Source organism: Leucopleurus acutus (assembly GCF_964270905.1).
Source record: "Leucopleurus acutus genome assembly, chromosome: 11".
Taxonomy (NCBI): Eukaryota; Metazoa; Chordata; class Mammalia; order Artiodactyla; family Delphinidae; genus Leucopleurus; species Leucopleurus acutus.
Genome location: NC_139152.1, coordinates 42,263,799 through 42,271,873, shown reverse-complemented (window position 1 = coordinate 42,271,873; position 8,075 = coordinate 42,263,799).

Here is an 8,075-nt window from a genome sequence, read left to right as displayed (position 1 = left end):
CAAGCCTGCAGGAATACCCCTCCTGTTAAACTCCCCCACCCGTTCCCCTTCCTCTGACAATCAAAAGGATGATAAGACTCAATCCAAGTTCTTTTTTTTGCCTTCTCTCAAACCCAGCCTGATTGTCACCAGGGTTCCTAGATAATTAGGGAATCCCAGCTCATACCCTCCTGGGGTCCTCCTTTATCCCTGGATTCCGAGGAGTCTCAAGGCTCAGTTTGAGATAGTTGCACATCCCTGCCTCACCTGGCAGGGCCTGGAGGTCCTCCATCCAGTAACAAAAACCTGTGAGCTGTTGAACTTTCTGCTTGGTCACATATTATTTTGATTTTCAGTGACTTTTACAAACTTGGAATAAATCAAGAAATATTTACTGAGCACCTACTATATGCCAAGCATATTCTAGGTGTACAGTGTGAGTAAAGTTGGGTTGGGTTTTTCAATGGAAAAATCTGTTTGGGTAACTAAAGCTTAAAATGCTATGCAAACAAAACATAAACCTGCATCTACCAGGGAGAAAACCTGACAGACTAGCTACTGAAATAACTTTCAGTGCACCTTTCTGGGAAAATAACCATGTACTGCAGCTTTAGTCTTGGGGGAAAGCTGAAGTGTCTTCAAAGTGTAATTATGGAGAAAAGTGAAAACCTCCCAGCATTCTGTAATTCAAAGGGTCAGAGGTGGGAGGAGGAGTTTGGACCAGATAGTTTGCTACTTTGTTCACAGCATGAGAACAGAGGAAGTGAAATGTAGGCAGGGTTTGATGTCCAGAAAGTGCTGGCAGGGAAGAAACGGAGAATCGTTTGTCCAAAACAGCCTCTTGGCTCCCTCCCCCAACCAGTAGCTTGAAATTGACCTGCCGTCCCCCCACCCCCAGCGTGGTGTTATCTCCTCCACACACATGCTCCCAGTGAGAGCGGCAACAGTCATCACTTTTCAAAGAATAAACCTATAATTGAACGGTAGTCTGACCAACCTAAGCAAACATCCCTGTTGGTGGTGTTGCCACTGCTAACTTCCTGGTCCCCACGTCTCCAGGAGGTCAGCAGCTCCACTGATAAACAGAAAGAAACTTTGTTACAAGACGCCACCTGGCCAGCAAGAGCACGTTCTTGGTAACTAACACCCCCCCACCCCCACCCCCACCCCCACCCCCACCCCGGCTTTCACAAAAGGCGAAACTTTACCTGGGACTTTGATTTGCGGCATCTTTAAAGCATTTGTAGTCCTAGGTGGGAGTTGGAGGAGGGCAAGCCCTGGCGGGTGGTGGGAGGAGGGGGGAGGGGAAGAGGGAGGAGTAGAGGCGGGGGGGGGGGGGGGGGGGGGGGGGGGAGGTTGTCTATGAGTGGAATTGGGAGGTTCTGGAAAATTGCCCTGCCCCAGGCTCAGGAGAGCCAAACCTGGTCCCCAAACTCCCCAGGTGACCTCCAAGGGGGAGGTAAGAGGGTGGGAACAGAGCAGTGGCCTGGGAGTTGGGAGAGCTGTGAGCTGTGTGACACAAGAGAAGTCACCTAACCACTCTGGCCTCACTGTCAAATGAGAGTAGTGGACTCAGACCTAGTCTAAGTGCCACGCTGGTGTGTAACAGCAGATCATGTAACTCACATGCTTGTTGGCCTAAGTGCATTCAAAACATCATTTAGTGAAGCCAGCCCTCACCCTTGTAGCTTTAAAGGGGTCATGTTAACCCCACTGGCCTCATCTCATTTAACAAGGGTTTATGGAATACCTGCTACATATGAACCTTGTGCTAGACTTTGCAAGTGATTAAAAAGGTGAAAATAACCTGTCCTCTCTGGTCCAGGAGTTCACAAAGGTGTGAGAGAGGACAGATTGTGGTAAGGCCAAAGTAGAAGTATAAACCCAGGCCCCAGCAGTGAAAGTGCCGAGTCCTAACCACTGGACCGCCAGGGAACATCCTTAGAAAAGTTTTACACTTTAATCGCATAAGAGGTATGAATTCTACAAACTAACAAAAAACATCATTTGAAAATGTAATAATTTAAATTTCTTTTACCTATGTGAATTTTGAATAACAGATTTTTCATTTTAGTTTTGTATCAGGAAATGTTTATCATCTTCAATGGACAGAGACAAACATTAAAATAAAAATTTGTTATTCAAAATTCATAAAAATAAGGTGAAAGAAATTTAAATAAAACTTTCAAATGATGTTCTTTGTAAGTCTGTAGCATTTATACTTACGAAGTTATTGAAGCTTAAAACCATACTACCTGGTTTCTGGTACTGAAAGTTCGGGTGCTACCTGAACTTTCAGTACACTCTATATACGTATTTATAATAACTGAAATGAAATTTGAATGAAACAATACTTACCCATGTTACATGTGATGTAATGGCAGTTGGTATTTTCTTTTCTGTTCTAGTCTAGTCTAATCTTTTTCTTTTTTAAATACATTTATTTATTTTTTTAATTTTTTTACTTTTGGCTGCGTAGGGTCTTCGTTGCAACGCCCAGGCCTTGCAGCGAGCGGGGGCTACTCTTCGTTGCAGTGCACAGGCTTCTCATTGTGGTGGCTTCTGTTGCGGAGCATGGGCTCTAGGCGTGTGGGCTTCAGTAGTTCTGGCCCGCAGGCTCAGTAGTTGTGGCTCACGGGCTCTAGAGCACAGGCTCAGTAGTTGTGACGCACAGGCCTAGTTGCTCCATGGCATGTGGGATCTTCCCAGACCAGGGCTTAAACCCATGACCCCTGCATTGGCAGGCGGATTCTTAACCACTGCGCCACTGGGGAAGCCCTAGTCTGATCTTTTAAAGAATTTTTTTTTTCATGCTGACTTGCAACACTTTAAATTTATTTAACAATCCTATAATGAGTTGCAATCAACAGTTTGATAGACAATGCACTGGGTGAAGCCTTAGTTCCCTTATACCAGGGACAGAAGGTAAATTTGTGTTCTGACTGGTGAGGCCAAGAAAACAGGTCCAATTTGTTCAGCCTAGGAAGTCTTCCTAGAATAAGAGGATTTCTGGCGTCATCTCACTACTAAAACCGAGATGGTCTGATGTGTTGCAATCCCAAGGGTGGTTGGAGGAAAAAGAGTTAGGAATGAACACCCAGCAGCAGCAGGTGGGGAATGAGTGGGTGAGGGCCAATGGGCATACTTGCCAGTGGACCTGGTGGCCAGCCTGAAGGTGAGGGAGCTGCACTGCGGGGAGGACCATGTGAAGCCCTGCTCTTGACAAAGGACTGTGTACAATAGGGGCTGTTTCTTCCCCAAGGCTGGTGACCTCCCCGACCTTGCCGGCCACACTTCTGGGAATCGTTTCTTACTCAGAGAGCAGGAATCCTTAAACCCAAAGTCTTCTGACTTCCATCGGAATCAGATTATATGTCCATTCTAAGGGACTCTCCCATCTCTCGCATGCTGAGCAAACAAACCAGAGACCGAGTCCCTTACTGCCAAGGCTAATCACAGGTGTCTTGTTTCATTTTAGGATTTGGTTAGTACCTTGAGGAACTGCAGGCACCAGAGAGAAAGCCTTAGACAGCCAGGTTGGATCGAGAGAGCAGATGCCTGGGAAGTGCTCAACTTAACCCCAAGTCTCTCTCCAGGAGGGAAAAAAAGGAACAAAGGGAAACCACACTGCAAGGGACTACAAGGCAATGCCAGGATGAGGGAGTTGGAGTGACCTGGGTGATTCTGTGTGAGTCAGTCAGGGAGGCCTTCCTGGAAGAGGTGAGTCTTAAGCACTTGGCAACAGCTGGTAACTAAGCTTTACAGGCATACCTTGTTTTATTGTGCTTTGCTTTATTTTGCTTCACAGATACTGCAGGGTTTTTTTGTAAATTGAAGGTTTGTGGCAACCCTGTGTTGAGCAAGTCTGTCACTGCCATTTTCCCAACAGTGTTATTTTTAAATTAAGGTTTTTTCCTTTTTCTTTGACGTAATGCTATTGCACACTTAATAGACTACAGTATAGTATAAACGTAACTATTATATGTACTGGGAAATCAAAAAATTGTGTGACTCACTTTCTTGCAGTGGTCTGAAACTGAACCCACAATATCTCTGAGATATGCCTGTACCACGCCTTTGTTTCTAACTGTGCTCCCTCTTTCTTGCTGGAGTGGAAGGTAGACAAAGTATCAGGGAAGATGCAGCCTGCAGGATGGTTCAACAGTGTCATGGCGAACACTTCCCCATTCTGCGGCCCTCAGTCTTTGCTTAGCTGGGGCAGTTGCAGAACTGATGAGGTGTCCGTGTCAGGCAGAACCCTTTGTGCCGGCCCAGCAACCCCTGGGACAGGACACCACCTCTACGCTGAATCTCCATTTCCCCCTTGAAGCCTTCTTCAAGCCCACAGGGAACTCTACGGTTGTCAACTTGTCTGTGCTATTCTTCAGTTCTAATTTTATTGATTTTTGAATAGGTAATGTAGTCAGGGTTCAAAGTGCAAAAGGGTATTCAGTGAAAGATCTTTTTCCTACTCCTGTTCCCTCCCTGGACGGGTGCCACCTGAACCCGGTGCTACCGGTTCTTGTTCTCTAACTAGATTTTAAAATCCCATGGGGAGAGGGATGGTCTCGCACCTCTCTCTGTCCATCTGTGTCCCAGCTGGGATGAATTGTCCCACCCCATCACCCACGGGAGTTTTCCTAACACCATATCTTCCCTCCTCATCTGTATTGCTGCTCTCATGGGTCAGACCCCCAAGCTCCTCTTAACTGGCCCTCCAGCTGCCAGTTAGGTCCATCTCCTGGACACGCTCCACCAGCTGTCCTACTACACTTCCTGTCATGCTGGGTTCCCACTAATCCTTTACCGCTCCCCATACCTCAGGTCAAGGGCAGACTCCTTGCCACGATGGCTTGGTTTCAGCCACCGCTCCAGGCCCATCATTTGCTACTCCCATCAGGCTTCACACTCCCACCAAACCAAACTACTTGGAATTCTCTGATGGGCCACACTGTCTCCTGCCTCTAGGGCTTTCTGTGTGCTGTTCCCTCTGCCTGAAATGTGCTCACCTCACTGGCCAACCCCTACTTGTGTGTTAGTGCTCAGCCCAAGCTTCTCCCCTGAGGGGCTTCACAAACATCCCCCTCCCCCACGGGCTGACATGACCTCATCCTCTCTCCTTCAGCCCCCGAGGGTGCCTCTCTCATGCTGTCTTCTCACTGGGTGATCTCTGTTTAAAATTTGACTCCCCCAGTTGACCGTACGCTCCTTGAAGGCTGGGCTTGCGCATCTCTGTATCTCCTCCATCTGACAGAGCACCTGGCATGAAGCAGGAGCTCAGTCAATACTGGCGCAATGAACAAATCTCTTCCGTCTCCCAGACAACGCCTGATATAAAATAGACACTCAAAGAGAGTTGATTTGATTTGATCTTTGCTGCTGCTTCTGCTGCTGCATCTGACGTTTTAAAAGAAAATGACCTGTCTCCCCCCCCACACCCAAAGTGACCCCGTTCCCCCTTGATATCGTGACAGCCACGTGTGCCCCAAGTGGATCCAAGTGACTCTGAACACCAGGCTTCTCCACAGGCAGCAGCTTGTATGTTTAAATAACAGCGCAGCTCAGCTGGAGTTACTTTTAAGTACAACAGAGTAAGGAGTGTGGCTTTGGCCAAGGACCAGGTGTTTAAGGATAATTCCTGGGAAACTGAGCAGGGATTTATTAATGATAATAATAGAACTAATTGAAGGCTGAGTCTGTGCCAGACGCTCTGCCGAGTACTCTACATACATTATTTTTGATTTAATCCTTCCCACCACCCTGTGGGTTAGGTATTAGTTACCCCCACTTTACAGATGAGGAAGTTGAGGCTTAGATTAACTCATTTGCCCAAGGGTCACACAGCTGCTACTGATAGAAACTAACACTTTTAGAGCACTTACTGGGTGCAGAGACTGCTAAGCTTTTTCCATGAATTATTTCATTGAACTTAGTGCTTACAACAAACAACCCTAGGAAGTAGGTTGCTATTATTAGAAGCGGCAGGTCCAGAATTTGTGCCCAGGTTTGTTGCCACCAATGTCTAGTCCTTAACCCCTGAGCCTTATACTTGCAGAGCTGTGTACAGAAAGTTTTACAATCACTCTTCCTCTGAGGTCTGGGACCACGTACGTGGGGGTACATGCTGGAAGCCATGTTCCTGCCAGAAGGTGCTATCATTAGAATCTTAGATTTTTAAAAAGATTTTTTTAATTAAATATGAGCAGATACAGAATATTTATAAAATATGTGTAGGGTACAAAGAAGAGCAGTGCCACCAGCAACCACCATACACTGTTCTTTTTTAACATTTATTTAAGCTGCTCAGGGTCTTAGTTGAGGCACTCGGGATCTTTTTTAGTCGCAGCACGCAGGAACTTGTTTAGTTGCAGCATGAGGGATCTTTAGTTAAGGATGCAGACTTCTTAGTTGCAGCATGTATGCGGGATCTAGTTCCCTGACCAGCGATCAAACCTGGGCCCCCTACATTGGGAGCGAGGAGTCTTACCCACTGGATCACCAGGGAAGTCCCGCCACCATCCGCTTTAAAAAAAATCACTTCACTTTGAAGTCGCCTGTATGCCTTTATTCCCATATCTTTCCTCCCTCTTCAGAAACTTTGGTTTCACTGTTTCTTTAGTTTTCTTTATATGTAGCTCTACCACATATTCTTTTTTTTTTTTTGTGGCCAGTCCTCTCGGCTTGCGGGAATCGTTAGTTCCCCGACTAGGAATTGAACCTGGGCCCATGGCAGTGAAATCACAGAGTCCTAACCGCTGGACTGCCAGGGAAGTCCCACACATATTCATTTTTGTATTCATAAAACATACGTTGCTTAGTTTTATGTGTTTTTAAATTTTCTATAAATGGAATCATACTGGGTGTATCTTTTTTTTTTAACTTCTTTATTGGAGTATAATTGCTTTACAGTGGTGTGTTAGTTTCCGCTGCGTAACAAAGTGAATCAGCTGTACATATACATATATCCCCATATCCCCTCCCTCTTGCATCTCCCTCCCATCCTCCCTATCCCACCCTTCTAGGTGGTCACAAAGCACTGAGCTGATCTCCCTGTGCTATGCAGCTGCTTCCCACTAGCTATCTATTTTACATTTGGTAATATATATATGTCAGTGCCACTCTCTCACTTCATCCCAGCTTACCCTTCCCCCTCCCTGTGTCCTCAAGTCCATTCTCTACATCTTTATTTCTGGCCTGCCCCTAGGTTCTTCAGAACCTTTTTTATTTGTTTGTTTAGATTCCATATACATGTGTTAGCGTACGGTATTTGTTTTTCTCTTTCTGACTTGCTTCACTCTGTATGACAGACTCTAGGTCCATCCACCTCACTACAAATAACTCAGTTTCATTTCTTTTTATGACTGAGTAATATTCCATTGTATAAATGTGCCACATCTTCTTTATCCATTCATCTGTCGATGGACACTTAGGTTGCTTCCATGTCCTGGCTGTTGTAAATAGTGCTGCAAAAGATATGGAACGTTTCACAGATTTGCGTGTCATCCTTGCACAGGGGCCATGCTAATCTTCTCTGTATTGTTCCAATTTTAGTCTATGTGCTGCAGAACCGAGCACTGGATGTATCTTTCTGCAACGTGATTTTTTTCACTCAACATTGCATCCAAGTTGTGGCATGTAGAAGTGGCTCATTCTTTGTCACTGCTGTGCAGTCCTCTGTGCCGTGGATGTTTCACGCTATTTATTCATTATAATGCTGACAGACATTTGGATTGTTTCTGATTTTTGCCTTTTTCGTCAGTGCTGCTAGAAACGTTCTTGTGCATGCCTCCTGGCATACGTGCACCAGAGTTTATCTGGGATATAAAACCAGGAGAGGAATTGTGGGGTCCTAGGGTATGTACGTTTTAAATTTTTCTAGAGAATGCCAAATTGTTTCTCAAAGTGGTTAAGTTGATTAAATCTCTTCATGTAGAGTTTCAGTGTTCCAATTACTCTAGATCCATGAATGTCAGAATCTTAGGGCAGAAAAGAAACAGAGTCCATTTTCCTCATTTTCGGGATGGAGGAAATTTAGGTGCAGGAAAGTGACGTGGCTGGGCTAAGGTGATGTCACCATTCAGCAGCAGAGCCTGGAC